The sequence below is a fragment of the Canis lupus genome, chromosome 6, assembly GCF_048164855.1.
Source record: "Canis lupus baileyi chromosome 6, mCanLup2.hap1, whole genome shotgun sequence".
NCBI lineage: Eukaryota > Metazoa > Chordata > Mammalia > Carnivora > Canidae > Canis > Canis lupus.
The window spans coordinates 50,327,849-50,346,030 of record NC_132843.1 but is presented as its reverse complement, the minus strand read 5'-3'; the positions used below and the strand labels follow the sequence as shown (position 1 = coordinate 50,346,030).

General features: G+C 38.6%; 1 protein-coding gene and 1 long non-coding RNA gene across 5 annotated transcripts in view; one reads left to right on the top strand and one right to left on the bottom strand.

Moving 5' to 3' along the window:
* POU2F1 (POU class 2 homeobox 1) overlaps window positions 1-18,182 on the bottom strand; it is a 187,006-nt gene that overhangs the window by 165,061 nt on the left and 3,763 nt on the right. The gene's annotated exons all lie outside the window — the stretch shown is intronic.
* LOC140635592 (uncharacterized) overlaps window positions 5,135-18,182 on the top strand; it is a 71,896-nt gene continuing 58,848 nt past the window's right edge. Inside the window, exon 1 of the long non-coding RNA XR_012032939.1 lies at window positions 5,135-5,503. This is a non-coding gene — a long non-coding RNA (uncharacterized lncRNA). The remainder of the gene's footprint in view (window positions 5,504-18,182) is intronic.

Here is an 18,182-nt window from a genome sequence, read left to right as displayed (position 1 = left end):
TTGTGTGTCATGTCAAAAAGGCTTTCCATTCCTAAAATTAAATTAAAATTATCCCTCCTGTTGTCCTAGTGCTATTCTGAGTTTTTCTTTAAACATTCAAATCCTTAATATCTCCAGAACTCATTTTTGTGTATTACATAAGGTATGACCCTGACACACAATTTCTTCTTTCAGACAGCCAACTGTCCTAATACTACCTGGTTCCTATACCTATGTCAATTTCAATCATTCCATGCTCCTAAACTCTGGTTTAATGCTGACAAGAAACTTTCGTGTCTGCATCAAAGTGATCACTTTTCAAAGCATATTGTTGTTCAAGGGGCTACGTATTCTGCTTCAAGCATTCCCAGCACCTGCCAGACTGAAAATAAAAGGGAAAGGTGGAATGGGAGTATCAAATTTGACTACAATGCCAAAATATAACCATTAAGCCACCAGAGCAGTTAATTATGCATGTGTACACCTGTCATATGCATTAAAATTAATACCTAAACTGCTGCCTATGGGTAGCACTTTTAGATATACTCTTTTACTCTGGCAAAGCAGTGAAAACTATGCAAGCTATACATATTTATTATAACCGAGAGCTCACTATGCCTTAACAGCTTGACAAACAAGAACAACATGGGGAGTTGAGATTCACATATAATCCAAATATCAAATATCAACCTTTTCCCTTATTTATAACACCCTTTAAGCAGACTATTTAACTAAATTTTCTCTGTCCATGTTTTTAGAAGGCAGTGCCTGGATTAAGAATAGGAAAGGGAGGGACGCCTGGGTGGCTCAGTGATTGAGCCTTTGGCTCAGGTAGTGATCCCAGAGTCCTGGGATCCAGTGCCTTATCAGGCTCCTCATGGGGAGTCTGCTTCTCCCTCTGCCTGTGTGTCTGCCTCTCTGTCTCTCATGAATAAAAGAATAAAATCTTAAAAAAAAAAAAAAAAAAAGAAAAGAAAAGAAAGAAAAAAGAAAAGAAAGAAAGAAAAAGAATAGGAAAGGGAAAACTAGAAAATTCCCAAAATTTTCAGGATGTGACCAGCACCGTTCAGGGTTAAATATACCTTAGCCGGCAGGAAAGGTATGTCTTGATCATCAGCATAATTAATTAATTTCCTTGGCCTTGACTAAGGAAGAGTCATTAAGCAACTCTTCTAATTATAATTTGGCTTCTCCTAAAGCAAGAATACATACTGCTGAATGGCCAACAATTCTAGTCCACCATGCAAATATACTTCTCATGTTAGGTTAACACAAACAAGCACTGTTTTCTTTTCTTTTTTCTTTTCTTTTCTTTTCTGAGAGAGAGTGTGCACACACAGAGGGGAAAGGGAGAGGGAAAGGAGCAGACTCCCTGCAGAGCAGGGAGCAGAGCAGGGAGCAGAGCAGGGAGCCCTATGAAGGGCGTGATCCCAGGATCCTGGAATCATGACCTGAACTGCAGGCAAATGCACAAGCATTGTTTCTATTTCCGTCCCATCCTGTATTTGGTTAGCAAGACTCAGTTCCTCTGAACCCAATTACCTGCAAGTATGGTAACAAAACTGAGTTTCAGAGAAGCAGGCCTGCCAATGAGCCTGCCAATGTAGTAATACCCTTTTTTTTTTTTTTAAGATTTTTATTTATTTATTCAGAGAGACACACAGAGAGAGAGGCAGAGACACAGGCAGAGAGAGAAGCAGGCCCCATGCAGAGAGCCCGACGTGAGACTGATCCAGGGTCTCCAGGATCACACCCTGGGCTGCAGGCGGCGCTAAACCGGTGCGCCACCAGGGCTGCCCTGAGAGGCCATGTGAGTAGCCAACTAGTCTTCCTGAACAAGACCATTTTCTCTCCCTACCTTCAATAATACGCACAATTTAAAAACCAGTGCAGGGATCCCTGGGTGGCGCAGCGGTTTGGCGCCTGCCTTTGGCCCAGGGCGCGATCCTGGAGACCCGCGGTCAAATCCCACGCCGGGCTCCCGGTGCATGGAGCCTGCTTCTCCCTCTCCCTGTATCTCTGCCTCTCCCTCTCTCTCTCTCTCTGTGACTATCATAAATAAATAAAAATTTAAAAAAAACAGTGCAGTTCAGTATTTTCAGTATTTATTCTGACAAAACTTCCTACTGCCATTACTCCTGAACTAATGTGAACACAGATATACTTACTCCTTGAACAAAAAGTTGAGAGAGGGAATATTTATAGAAGATTGACTAAGAATATGAATATAAGAATATCTCTATCATTCTAAATATTCCAAAACCTTTTCCTCTTTTAGCTCAGACTCTGTTCTGAATCATTCTCACCTCTCTACTGCATAAATGCCTTTACATGGGGTGATCTGTTTGATGTGTGGCCTATACAGGGGTGTTCCAAAGTCTGCTGGTGCATCCATCGTGGGCTACAATGAGGCTACTGCTCATTCCATAACAGGGAGTCCTGTTTTTGTTTTTTTTTTTAAGATTTTATTTATTTATTCATGACAGGCACACAGAGAGAGGCAAAGAAAAAGATAGAGAAGCAGGCTCCTCTCAGGGAGCCGAATGTGGGGCTCGATCCCAGAACTAGGATCATGCCCTGAGCCAGAGGTAGATGCTCAACCACTGAGCTACCCAGGCGTCCCAGGGAGTCCTGTTTATAGAGCCTCAAAGAAAAAATTCCCTTATGACCTTAGTGTCAAGGAATTGTGCTTTACTTTAAACAAAAGTGTATTTGCTTTTAAATGTTATGGACATAAATCGACCAGGTTTCTTCTTTTTTTTTTTGTACCACCTAATATGAACTTTAGAGAAATATTTATGCTCTACTGAAAGCAAATATTGGATTTTTATATTAAGCCTTGATTTTATTTTACATCTTTAGCTCGCATTTCTTGCTAGTTTATGAATCTTTATAAACCACCTTAAATTTGGGGGGAAGGGACAAAATAAAACAAATGGATAGTCGGCATTAATGCATCATAGGGACAATTTTCTTTTTAAATTTAAGGGGTTAGGAAAAAAAGAGTCATATGAGAAGTCAAAGGAGAAGAAGGATTTGGAGAATAGGATGTAGGGATTGAAAAAAATAAAACCCAGCCAACTCTCAATTAACTGGGGAAGAAGGGAAGAGAAATTAACAAGAGAAGAGGTACAGAGAAAAGATGAGGGACTATCTCAAATTATTTATATAAATTAGACAAAAGATAGTAAAAAAATGACTCTGTAAACTTAACCAAACCTACTGTATGGTTAAAGTTATATATGATATTTAGAAATCTTTATTATTCCACAGGAATCACTCAACATCATAAAAATAACAGTTACATTGATAAAGAAAAACATAGAAACTGCTTGACAAAATTGGCTAAAAGGGTACTACCTGTAAAAGCAAACAGACTGATGCCTCCAAGAACCCCAAGTTTGCTCAAAGGTTAAATCCCACTTAAATCTAGCACTGGAAAGACTGAGTCCTATTAAGTATGTCAAATCTAAATAAACTCCTAGACTGCCCAAACAGCATTATCTTTCCATTCCTCTATTATTCTTCCCTTCTCAAATATTTTTTTAAAAATATATTTTTTTATTTATTCATGAGAGACACACAGACTGAGAGAGAGGCAGAGGGAGCGGAGCAGGCTCCACACAGGGAGCCCGATGTGGGACTCATACGGGGACTCCAGGATCACGTCTTGGGCTGAAGGCAGGCAAAGCCACTGAGCCACCTAGGCATCCTCCCTCTCAAATATTTGATAAAAAAAATCAAAATGTCTTATGAGCACACAGAGTAAAAAATTATACTCACTCAAGTTGCCTGTGCTAAAAGGAACATTTTGTACAAGGGTGAGATAGGATTCTGCTTTCCATGATTACAGTGCTACAGCTGATCAGTCCCTCCTAGACTTCAATTCTCCCCTCTCTATGACTGACAGCTAAGAGATGGCTAGAAAAAGAAAGTATCTGACTACCAAGGTGATAAATACAGCTAGCATTTATTGGTTACCATGCAGGGGTCAATGAGAGATCGTTTAGATTTTTCTGCTGATCATTTCTTATTCTTTCAAACATGCAGTATTCCTTTTATTTATTTATTTTTAAGGATTTTATTTATTTATTCATGAGAGACACAGAGAGAGAGGCAGAGATGCAGGGAGAGGGAGAAGCAGGCTCCCTGCAAGGAGCCCAACGCAGACTCGATCCTTGGTCTCCAGGATCAGGCCCCAGGTTGAAGGCAGGGCTAAATCGCTGAGCCACCGGGGATGCCCCAGTATTTCTTTTAAACAATGGTTAGTCTGCATACCCTGCTTCCAGATTAGTAAAATTTGGCTGTCTGTCACTGAAGCTCTGTTAAGTAGAAGGGAAATTAGCCACAGATCCAGGGAAAGAGGGCAAATGTGTAACAGTCACAGATAAGAGAACCTTGGCACATGGAATACTCCATAAAGATAAGCACTATGGCCATTACAATCACAAACTTAGAACAGTGCCTTGAAAACTGTAAACATTCAGTAAATATATGCTATGCATAAACTTGCTAAATAAAATGAATCATTCTGTAGAGTACTACAAAGAGACTAAATAACTAGCCCATTGGCCCACAGCCAGTAAATGGCAAAGCCAAGATTCCAACCCAAATCTGTCCGGTTCCAGAGACAGAGCTCCTTTCACTTCCTTATGGCGGGAGATCAATATACCAAGGATCGATGGGAGAGTACTCAAAGGCACAAGATAAACATGCTAGATCTCCCTGGAAAGTAAATTTACTCAAAGTTGAATAATTTTAAATATTTGATATATAAAACAAACACCAATGCATTACAAAAGAGAATAAAGAATTCATAATTACTATTTTTAGTTATATGGGCCACGAAATTTTTGTGATAGCCCCAGGCTCTCTTAAAGATACAAGTTCATTATCCTCTTCCACTAGAAGTACGGTAATCAAAGAAAATCTGAAAATCAAAACATCACTCCATCAATACTTGTTGACCCCTCCAGGCTGACAGCAGCCATCAGCTGAAAACGATGCCAAGATGGGAGCTTCCAAGTGCGCGCAAGAGCTGCCAGAGGTTCGGGGGTGCGGCCAGGGCGCGCGGGGAAGCGGGGAGGGGAGGCGGGGCTCCTACGCTCCCGGCCCCGCCCACCCCGCAAGGCCCGCTCCTAAGGCACCACCCACCCCAGGCCTGCCAGCGGGGGTGTAAACCAGTTCAAGGCGGCTTGAAGCCTTCGGGCTTGCCCAGGAGCAAGCTGGACCCCGCTATGCAACTCTCAGAGTCCCCAGTTCTTACTGGGTTGGTGAGGATTCCGCGGGCAAGATCTCAGTGGCTATCCTCATTGGTCCACTCCGTAAAGCTATCAGAGGAACTCCTGCCACCCAGTGCCTCACCACACCAGTCCACAGCAAGCACAAGGAGACGTGAGGGCTGGCATGTGCAACCCGCCAAGGCCGTGGCCATGAAAAGGGCTACAAGTTCCACTGCACCGTTGCTGGTTCCCGCCGTGCAGCTTGGAGAAGACCAATGCTCTTCAGCTCCACCGTAATATAGGTAATGTCTGTAAAATTCTTACCTAAGAAAGCAGTCATATCTGCTTAAGTGTTCTCTGTTAAAACTAGTTGTCTACATTGTCAAATATGAAAAGTTAAACTGCAATAGTTCTAGAAGACTATAAAGTGATGGTGTTGTTTCTTCTGTCTTTATCTTATTAGGAGTTTATGTATGTCAGTGTTTAAAATGCTGTTTGGTCTAACAGGTGTAAAATTAATTCTGTAAAAGCAGAGAACAAATAAATAAACATCCCTGTTAAGCACCAAATACTCAGCAAGCATATGTTAAATGTCAGGGATAAAATGCAGTCCTTAACCACACAGAGCTTAAGCTATTCTGAAAAAGAGAAAAAAGTTAACCTGTAATTAAAAGCGCTAAGATAGATGGCTAAATAGGATTTACAGAAACAGAAAAGGTCACTAACTCTGACTCGGACTTTGAGTCTGGGAGAAATGGGGAAGGCAGTAGAAGTTGAGTTCCCAACAGGTGACCCAATCTCTCCTCTCATCCCTAAACTACTTCTCAAGACAGATAAGAATTAATTAGATGGAAGAAGGGGGAGGTACTTACTCATAGAAAGAGAATATTTAAGTTATAAATTTTCAGGAAAACCACAAATATTCTGAAAGGCTAGAACCACTGCAATATGAAAGAAAAATATTTTAAAAGATGCAAACTTACGATAGATATATGAAAATGTTGATAAATATTTTTCATCTATCAACATAGCAATAATTTAAAAGAACTTACAGAGAAACTGACACTATTAAATACTGTAGATAAAATATATATTGTAGATAGGTAAAAATATACAATGACAAAATGTAAAATTCTTACAGGTGTAATTTTTTTATCCTACAATTTTTATTCTTAATTTATATATAAAAAAAAATACACTATTGGGACATGCCTGGCTGGCTCAGTGAGTGGACCATGCACCTCCATCTTGGGGTTGTGAATTAGAGACCCATGTTGGGTGTAGAGATTACTTAAAAATAAAATCTTTAGAAAAACCCAGTAGTATAGAGGAATGCTTGTAACTATGGGGAAAAATCTAACACATCAAAAGGGATCAAGTAAATTTAAATTAGTTCATCCATACAATAAAGTACTATGCAAGCATTCAGAAGGATGAGGTGAGACGTGGAAGAATATTTATGAACAACTGTTAAATTAAAAAAAGGCAGGTTAGGGGGTACCTGGGTGGCTCAGTCAGTTGAGTTTCAGACTCCTGATTTTGGCTCAGGGCTCGGATCATGAATTTAGGATCTTAGGGTCCTGGGACCACACCCTACAAGTCAGGGCTCCCCAATCAGTGGGGAATCTGCTTGTTTCTCTTCCTTTCCCTATGCCCCTCCCCCTCCTCTCTCTAAAATGAATAAATAAAATCTTAAGAAAAACTGAAACTTGTAGCCATGTCAGTATTTTCTAGTTTATAAGACAAGGTAAAAAATTGCTCCTCTGCTAAGATTCATTGGGCCTTTCTGTTTAACCTAAGAATCACCCTTGATCAGCTACGGCCACCCTGAGTCATAATTCAACAATTAATTTATCATTTGTTACTTATGCCACTAGAAGTTACTCAACTAAATAAAGTTCAGAGATCTTTAAAAGAAAAAGGAGGAGGAAAAAAAGTTAGCCTTGAAATTACCCAAAGGTTACACTTGGCAAATAAAAAAAGTTTACCTGAAAAAATCCTGAATAGGAAGCCTTGCAAAAATTTAAGAAACGGGGATGGAGGCAAATTATGTAACAGGTGTACTAGGATTCCTTTTTAAAATTAAATGTACATACATGAGGAGTCAGACACATCTGTGGTGTAAGTGTGGATATGTGTAGGCACTATGCACCAATGGGTATGTGTCTACACATACTCACAAGTACATTCCAGAAAGGGGTTCAGTAATTAAACCAACATCATAGGGGATCCCTGGGTGGCTCAGCGGTTTAGCGCCTGCCTTTGGCCCAGGGCGCGATCCTGGAGTCCCAGGATCGAGTCCTGCATCGGGCTCCCAGCATGGAGCCTGCTTCTCCCTCCTCCTGTGTGTCTCTGCCTCGCTCTCGCTCTCTCTCTCTCTCTCTCTATCATAAATAAATAAATAAATCTTTAAAAAAAAATAAACCAACATTATATTGGTTGTTATAGCATTATATAACTGATAAGACATGATTCCAGCATCATGAGCGGGCAGTGGCTCTGACACTAGAGTCTAAGTCCCTGAAAACACAACATGATTTCTTCCAGCAATATGCATTATTAATTCATCTTCCCAGGCTATAGTGATGTTTACAGTATCTAACATCAAAGGATTCTCACCAATTCCCTTCTAACTGATTGGTGTATGAGTGTGTGTGTGTGTGTGTGTGTGTGTGTATTAGTCTCCTAATATTTAGTCTCCCTAAATAGCATTCTTGGCTGACTGTGTAAGAAAATACTAGATGACTGGAGGGGAGTAGCTCTCAACAAGGTAGTGTAAAGAAAAATATTTCAGACAAGAACAGTATAACAACTAAACTGGGTGACACTGAGCAAGACTAAATAGGGTATATATGATAGAGAACACCAATACTATTAAATGACTAACTTATAAGAAATAATATTCAACTGCCATGTTTCCTCAACTGAAAGCTACACCTCTAGTTTATTTTTATATTTTTTAAATTTTATTTATTTACTCATGAGAGACACACAGAGAGAGGCAGAGACATAGGCAGAGGGAGAAGCAGGCTCCCTGCAAGGAGCCCTATGTGGGACTTGATCCTGGACTCTGGGATCACACCCAGAGCCAAAGACAGACACTCAACTGCTGAGCCACCCAGGTGTCCCTACACCTCTGGTTTAATAACAGTTTGGTAAGGGGTAAAGGGAAAGGGAAACAAATGCATAGTATATTTGCCTATATATCAATTTTAAGTTAGAACTCATTAAACATTAAAATATTTTATTTATTTATTTATTTATATTTTCTTCCAAGATTTTATTTAAATTCAAGTTAGTTAACATACAGTGTAGAACTAGTTTCAGGGGTAAAATTCAGGGATTCATCACTTACATATAACACCCAGTGCTCATCATAACAAGTGCCCTCCTTAATTCCCATCACCCACTTAGTCCATCCCCCCCACCTCCCCTCCAGCAACCTTCAATTTGTTTTCTCTAGTCAATAGTCTCTTACAGTTTGCCTCCCTCTCTGTAGAATATTTTAAACACATGTTAATCAAAATAATACAAAACAGAGTAAGTCCTAATTTCCTATGTAGCATACTGGGTCATGAAAAAATAGAAAATAAACGATGCCCCAAATAAAAATTATCTAATTGTTAACAACTGCAACTTCAGTTTTAAATACAATTCTTTTTTTTTAATTTTTTTATTTTTTTGTTTATTTGAGAGAGAGCAAGAGAAAGAGAGCACAAAGCAGGGGAAGGGAAAGCAGGGGAAGGGGCAGAAGCTCTGAGAGAGGGAAGCAGGCTCCCCGCTGAGCAGGCAGCTGATGTGGGGCTAAATCCCAGAAGCCTGGGATCATGACTTGAGCTGAAGGCAGATATTTAACCAACTGAGCCACCCAGGCACCCCTTAGATATAATTCTTAACAGAAATCCAAAATGTTCAGGATTTATGGGTTATCAGATTCAGCAATGTGTACACAAATAGTTTCAAAATATTTTCTTTAAAGATTCTATTTATTATCTGAGAGAGAGAGAGAGAGAACAGTGGGAAGAGCAGAGGGACAAGCAGACTCTGCTGAACACGAACCTGGATGCCCTGAGATCATGACCTGAGCCGAAACCAAGAGATGGACACTTAACCAACTGAGCCACTCAGGCACCCTGCAAGATATTTTTATAATCAACATCTGGAGATACCTGAAAGATAGGTTAACAATAGAGGCAGTAATCAGTTGTCCACCTCTCCAAATTGCAAATAGAGATGAATATACAATTGGTTCTAGACCACACAGTTTGGGCATGGGAGCTTTAAGTGCTCTAAGGATAAACTCAGAAGTAATAGCTGCTACATACTTCTCATCCAAGTGGCCTGAAACAGAATTTAATGGTTAAGAGCATGATAATTCTCTTAATTGCTACTGCCACAATCAAAATAGGCCAGAGACCTAGATGTGCCACTTAGCCTCTTTTAACCACAGTTTTCTCACGTGAAAGATATGGATAACAACTGCACATAACCTCATGGGGTCATTGTCAAGATTAATACAAAAATGCATGTCAAGCATTTTGTAACTGGCTCAAAGGCTTGGTAAATGTTATTTATTATTGTCACTGGAAATCAATACATTTGGTGGAGGGTATGGAGTCTCTTCCACAGATTTTGCCTGTATATTTAGCCATTAAAAAGGACAAAGATCATAAAAATAGCCTTATAATAAAATCATCATCACCTCTTTAGCTAAATCTGGACTAGACAGGCCCAACTTGAGTTCCTTGAAAGTGCTATGCTTTCCACGAGTTTCAAGAGTAATGTACTATACTGTTCCCTTTGCCTAGAACATTTGCAATCCTACTTCCTATTCAGTCTTGGACTGATTAACTTTGTCATCCTTCATGTCTCAGTATAAACATCACTTGCTTAGGGAGCCCGTCCCAAATCCTCTTGTCCAGATTAGGTGTCCCTATCTTTAAGTTGATGACCCTATCTTATTCAGAGTACCCCGGATTTCCATGTTTTACTCAGTTAAGTAGGAACAGTGTTATTTAATGTATGACTTGCCCAACAGATTGTAAGCTTTGAATGCAAAAACCATATCCATCCTTCTCACTATTCTATCTCCAGTGTTGGGTACATGGCAAGGAATAAAGAAGTTCTATAAATACTTACTGAATTAAATGAATGCAGAAGGACCAGTCAGGTTGGTTAATTATAATCCAGTTCATGCTCACATTGAAAACTATTACAGTTTCTGATAAGCTTACTGTCTTTATTCATTCACACTGTAGTAAGATGTTTCAAAACTTAGTTCCACCTTTCTGGACTACCCATCTCATGATTTAGCTCTGTTGCTAAGATAGGATCATGTCTATCATGCTCTATATTTTTAATATATTTATTAAAATGGTATTCAGATGAAAGCCAAGCTATTCAAAGTATCTGTTTACTGGCCTTCACCCAAGAAATATTACGAACTCTGTAGCTTAAAAAGCAAAAAAAAAAAAAAAAAAAAAAAAGTATGAAGACAATCTACAATATATCCGTGAGAATCCTATGGGCCAGAAAAGTGAAGCATCATCAGAAAGCTACACAGTGCTACAAACAGAATAAGGACCTAGGTTTACTAGTTCTGTTTGTCTTTCCACAGTAGAGCCACTTTAGTATATCAAGAATCACTGTTCAAAATAGTCTAAGCAATAGTCTTGAAATGAAACTATCCTAATTTAAATTATCCTAATCATTCAATGCTACTAATTTATAAAACTTTTTTTTTTTTAAAGATTGTATTTATTTAAGAGAGAATGCGTGTGAGAGCAGGATGGGGGAGGGACAGAGAGGGACATAGACTCCCCACTGAGCAGGGAGCCAGAAGTGGGGCTCCATCCCAGGACCCTGAGATCATGACCTGAACCGAAGGCAGATGCTTAACTGACTGAGCCACCCACGCGCCCCATTTGTAAAGCTTTTTTAAACTGTGGATGGCCATACCTCTACTGTATTAGGAACTCTGGAGGAAAGGCCTATGCCTTTGCATGCTGAGAAAGTTCCAAGGGTGATTCTTATCCCAACAAAGACTAAGAACCCTAATTTAATCAATCAAACATTATCTGCTAAATGTCTATTCTGTCCTTAGCAGTGTGTTCTTGCTCTCAAGAACACACTTGCTCTCCTCTTAGAGGAGAAAAGATTTACTTATATAACTCAATTAGAGAAGAAAATAAGACTGTGTATAATGAAGTGCTGAATTAGCTAAATGAACACAAATTAAGTGCTAAACTCAGAGAAACTAGGACAGTAGCATAGGCTTGAGAGATCAGCTATTTTTGGAGACAGAATAACAGATAGGTCCTTTATGATAAACAAGAACAACAGCTTTCCAACAGTGCTCAGCAGGAGTCTGTAAGAATCCTGTGGAAGTGCCTTAGGGGCCACAATGATAAGAGAGAGAGGATGCTTTTCTGGCCCTGACAACCATTTCCATTGGAACAAGTCCACTCTTAGCTTTCATATAGTAAGCTTCGGCCTAAACTTCATTTTATTATTCTTTTAAGATTTTTTTTTTTTCATTAGAGGCAGAGACATAGTCAGAGGAAGAAACAGGCTTCCTGTGGGGAGCCCAATGCGGGACTCATCCCAGGACCCTGGGATCACAGGACCCGGGGATCACACCCCGAGCCAAAGGCAGATGCTCAACCACTGAGCCACCCAGGGGTCTAAACTTCATTTTAAAAAGAACTCTAAGATAGATAGATGATAGATAAATAGATAGATAGATAAATAGATAGATAGGAACTACAAAAAAAACCCAAAACACTCAAATGGCTTTTAAGTGTAAAAACTCTTATTTACAAATATGAAGAAAAGCGGGGGGGGGGGGGGGCATCAGTGAAGTAACTTGTCCCAAAATCACAAAGCTAATTAGTGATCTAGAACCCAGGTCTCTCAGCTCACTATACCATGTCACACACTATGACATTCCCAAGGAGGGGACAATGTGAGCAGAGGTTCTCACAAAGAATCCCAGATGCCAGCCTGACCAAAACATCAGGTTTACTTTCAAACTGGGATTAGACTGTGGAGCAGGATGGGTAGGTGATGGGAAAGGAGGTTGAAAGAGCCCAAATAAGCATCAGAACAAAATATAGCAACCTTCCCTGAACAGCTCTTCAACACAAAATTTTAAGTAGATTTTTAAAAAATGACAACCTGGGATCCCTGGGTGGCGCAGCGGTTTGGCGCCTGCCTTTGGCCCAGGGCGCGATCCTGGAGACCCGGGATCGAATCCCACGTCGGGCTCCCAGTGCATGGAGCCTGCTTCTCCCTCTGCCTGTGTCTCTGCCTCTCTCTCTCTCTCTCTGTGACTATCATAAATAAATAAAAAATTTAAAAAAATAAAAAAATAAAAAAAATAAAAAATGACAACCTGATAAAAGCAGCTGTGTGGCGGATCTATAAGGGGACTTCCTGGGTGGAAGTGTTGAGTCAGGCTCTATAAGGAAGTAGCATAAGATAAGGATGCACAGGCAGGGATGGGGACTAGATAGCAGAATACCTTCAAAGTTTATGTTTGCTACAATGCAACACCACCACCATGTAAAACTTTCAGGAGTAGCAGGGAGTATACTCCCTCTTGCAAGGTGCTGGCTGCACAAGGAAATGTACAACCTGCAGTAAGGTGCCCCACAGAATCAATCTAAAGCTACGCTTCTCCTTCACTACAGCAACAATACAAGTAATGAAATTGCTGATTTTACTCTTGTGCTCCTGTAAGAAAAACTATTACAGTGCTTTAAAAATACTTCTGTTATCAATTTGTTACTCCCCACAGCATCACTCTAACACTGGTATTATCACCATCTTACTGTTGAAACAACCACAGAAGTCAGTGGCAAAGTCAAAATGAGATGTCTAGTATTTACAATGCTCCGACTCAATCCATACACACACATTTGTGGTATGAGCACAAATCTCAATCCTAATATTTGTATGTTTATCACACATTTACTTCAGTAAAACTGTTCTGATCTTCACAATGAGTTTATAACCTAATATCCACCCAATCATGTCTCAAATGACATTTCCAAAATTGAATTCATTGCCTATTCTCCAAAGAGCTCCCCCTTCCAACCTCCCTACTTCCTTTCATTTGGCACTGTCCTAGAAATAGAAGTCCAAAACCTTAGCATCCCACCTTGACTCTAATTAGCTGCGTTTTAAACACTTAAAATTCAGGGCTCTGATCATGGCTAGTCCAGAAAAAAAAAAAAAAAAAAAATTCAATGGCTCCGTACTGCCTACGCAAAAGAAATCCAAACTTCTACACCACCAATACAGAGCATTCAGAGCTCTCCAGAACAGAGTCCCAAACTACCTTCCACCACACCCCACTGTATAGCCTATGTAAGAACTAACCTGGAAGTCCTGCTGTTCCCCAAATATACTTTGTGCTTACTGAGCACGTGACCTTGGGAAATCACTTAATCTAGGCTTTATTTTACTCAACTATAAAATGGGCATAATACTTGCCTGAAAGGAACAACTAAGGTAATGAAAATGAGAGTGCTGCTATAAACTTTAAAGTACTATAAAAATACAGACATTATCATTATGTCATGGTGATGGTAATTTTATTTACACCAGCCTTGCTCCAGAAAGGATATAAAGGCAGCCCACATAAAACATAGAATAACAAGACTTTCAAGATAGAAGCAATAAAAGAAATATAAAACAAAAGGTGTAAGGACATGAAATGGAAATGGGAATGAGGAGGCTAAGAAAAATGCATACCATAATTCCTATCTCATCTTTCAGGTTAATAATGTGGTCTAAACACTACAGTTTGAGTAAAAGGAAACTAAGACAATAAGACAATCCAATGTCCAGAGACTAAAAACAAAACGATTGGTCAGAAATAAAACAGTTCCTGACAAGAAAAAAAAAAAAAAAAACCTGACAAGAATTTTTCCCAAAGGTTCCTATTCCACGTGATTAACTGGACATCTTCAGCATATTTATCATGGATTCTCCATTTTATTACATTATTATTAGACTGAAAGTCTGTCGAGGTCAGGTAACTGTCCTGTTTGTAGCTCTAACAGTGTTTAAAGCAATTAGTCAACAAACCACATGCCTCAATTTTTATTATACTGGTTTCCATGGATCCAGTCTCTGCTTCCTATTTCCAACCATCTTGTACACCACCATATTAATCCTAAAATATCACTTTTATCACAGAATTCCTTACTTCAAAAACCTTCAAAAGACTCCCTGCACATAGAACAATTGCCTCATTCTTTATCTACAGCCCTGAACTTTTCCCCAGCAATGTGCTTCCCTGTCTTCCCATTCCTCCAAATTCTTTTAGCCTTTTTAAGCTCAGCTTTAAGACTCATCTTCTACTTAACGTCTTCTTTGGCAGCAGTGAGGTAGAGAGAGGGGAGAGATTGGAGGTGTGGGTAGGAGGAGTCTAGAAAGTCAGATGTCTTGTATTCTGACGGCTAACTCAACAGTTAAGAAACTGAGGGCAAGACACTAAACCACTGTGAGAGCATTTCCTCATTTATAAAGGCTTTAAGATAGATGGTATCTACATTACCTTCCAGCTATAACGGCTCTAGGATGCTTTGGTTCCTACAAATTTGGACACACTTTGATCTCTACTCTGATCGTTATTATCTGCTATATATTTTAATATGTAATTACATACATTGTTTTTAAATTTTCCCTGCTAAGAAAACATACCAACTGCTCCACAGCAGTCTTAGATTTCCCTTGTTATCTCCAAAAACAACTGGCATAAGACCAGGTACACAGCAGATAAATAGCTTTTGTAAGCGATGAAGTAAGTATCTTTAAAAGCTTGATTATAATATACTTCCTTGCTGCAGTATGAATCAGCAAAAAAAGGACTTTTTTTTTCATTAAGCAGACCATTAAAATAAGTGTACTAAACAAGAAAACAGGTAAGTCACTTTTTTTCTAAAAAAGTAAATTTACTCCGTAAGTTACAACACCAGTCAGTACAACTCCATTATTTAAGGTGATCACGTTAAACAAAAACATAATGTTCACTTCACTTCCCAGCCATTTTTGTTTATATCTTCTTTTTCTTCTTTTTTTAAGATTTTATTTATTTATTCATGAGAGACAGAGAGAGAGAGAGAGAGAGACACAGGCAGAGGGAGAAGCAGGCTCCATGCAGGGAGCCTGATGCAGGACTCGATCTCGTGACTCCAGGATCACGCCCTGGGCTAAAGGCAGGCGCTAAACTGCTGAGCCACCGAGGGATCCCCGTGTTTATATCTTCTATTGCAAAGAGAAAGCTGACTAGTCCAAAAAAAAAAAAAAAGAAACAAAACAAAAAACCTACATAGGTTTTATTATTTTTCTGATTTAACTTTATCCACTATTGTGATTCCAACATAAAAACCAATAAAGTTACAGAGAATTATGAAATAAATCATGTGACAAATTAAACTGTACTTGTAATGACTTTCAACATTGTAGATTAAGTAAAGCTACTTACTACCAATACTCATATTGAGCTTAGTTTTGTGCTTTTTACATTGTCTTTTTTTTTTTTTTTAATTAATTTTATGTATCCTTTTCTGGATGAATATCCAGTTTCCTGGACTGTACTTTAAAAAAAAAAAATCTGGGCAGCCCGAGTGGCTCAGCGGTTTAGCACTGCCTTCAGTCCAGGGTGTGATCCTGGAGACCCAGGATCGAGTCCCACATCGGGTTCCCTGCATGCAGCCTGCTTCTCCCTCTGCCTGTGTCTCTGCCTCTCTCTCTCTCTCTCTGTCTCTATGAATAAATAAATAAATTTTTTTTAAAAATCTGATAAATCTAGAGGTCTACTGATTCTTCCTTTGCTCAGTGCTAGTCTTGTCAGCAAAATCTAGGTAACAGTGAAGACTTGGTATTTGTGAAAAACAAAATCCCAAAGAAGCTATATGAGCCACTGACAAACAAGATAACCTATCAAATGCTCAGTAACAAACACCCTCTAGTAAAAACACATAGCACTCTCTAAACTATATGCACACTATGTAAAGAGCTTCTTTATAGCAGTCTCTGAAATACAAGATAATTCTCATATTCCAAATTCTAAATATACTGTAAGTGGATCAGAAAGTCAGGCAATGGCTCCACTCATGCTATTTTTTTTTCCTTGCTATTAGTGCTGAAAGAGTTTATAAGGGCTCACAGCCAGTTTAGAACATAGAAACATTTCAGTACAAAATAAAACAGATTTATTACTAAAAAGAAATAGAGGGGGGAGTCTGGGAAGATGGCAAAGAAAGAGCACCCTAAGCTTGCCTCTTTCCATGGATACAATTAGATAACACTCACATCAGTGTAAATAACCTAAGAAGAAATATAAATCTGCAAAGTTATTATCTTTATTCACAAAATGTGTTTATATCTTCTATTGCAAAGAAGATATTTGCAAAATGTCAATAATGTGCAAAATGTCACAAAATGTCAATAATGTGCAAAAATGTTGAGCAAAAGATGGATAAGGAACCTGCTATTCTCTATGATCTGTAATCATTACCTCTTTCAACCCTGATTCCCCTCAAAAAGATTTATCTTATTTAAGCAATACAATAAAAAAATTAAGCAAAACTCCTGCCCAGTTTCTTAAAAGAGAAGAGGAGGAGGAAAAATTCATGCAGAAAGGATACAGAAACTCAAGTAAGACAAATGTATAATAATCAAATCTACACTGTAATACCTAACACTGGATTTCCTTGAAGAAATAAGTAATAAGCATGTTTGCTCAGGTATTTAACATTAAAAGAAAAAACAAATAAGAACAAAGTGACCCAAAAGGAGCATGTTTTGTCTGTGACTTGTTCCATTCAGTAAACAATAATTATTTAGATAGTTCTAAACATAATCACTTCCATTGGGAAAACACATCCTGCTTAAAATCGCGCTTTCATAATAAGTATTTACTAATCACAAAAACTGTAGTTGAGCAAATACTGTTGTATAAAAGCAAGTTAATGAGTCATGTACCAGTATTTTCAAAGAAAATTATTTCTAATAGTGCATGAAAGACTTATATGCAAAGACTAGACCTGTGGGTTTTCAACATAAAAAACAAAGCAAAAACACCCATTAATAATAAGGCAATCACCCCTACACAATATCATAGTCTTCCTAGGACTAGGAAACATACTCATGAAAGTGAGTGACCAATTTTAAAAACAACTTAAACATACACACACAACTAAATCCAAGATGAAATAATTCAGATTCGAGAAACTTCAAATAGTTCATTTTTAGTGCAAAATACTTATGAAAGATAACCTTCAAATTTCCAGTTCTGTCGTTATAGAAGCACTGGCCTAAGATATTCAGGGCTCGTTTAAACATCTTTGGTGGCTTGATAACAGCAATTTAACATTCTGAGCCCTAAACTTATTCCAAAATCCAGTGACCAGATGAATATAGTAGATTAACAATTACTGCAATCGAGGCAACAATAAATAAAACATGTTTTATTTCTTCTGCTTTATGATGCAGAGAATAATACATTTTAAAACATGACAGAATACTATACAATTTAAACCTGAATAGTCACTTTGTTTTCCTTTGACTACTGGGGTTTTCGACAATGACAAAATGAAAGGAATCAAATTAGTTTGGGAAAGATGTTAAAAATTACTTTACAATAATAGCTTGGAGGCAGAATGGTCCTTTCAGATATTAAAAACATTTGGTCGGCTGTCGCGTGAATTTTCAAGACCTGGACTCAAAGTACCATTATAATTAACAGGTGGGGCAAGTTAAGAAGGAAGCAACAGTGGGTCTTCTGAAAACTTGTGAGAAGCTGCCTGACAGACACATAAGGAGACAGGCCGATTATAAACTTACTAAGGCTCAACAGTAATCTAAAATTCTGTATCAAGCTTGAAAGGGCTAAAAAGCACAGCATCCTACCGCATTCCCAGGGCGTTTTATTCAGCACTTCAAGATAAACTGGTAAAAACTACGATG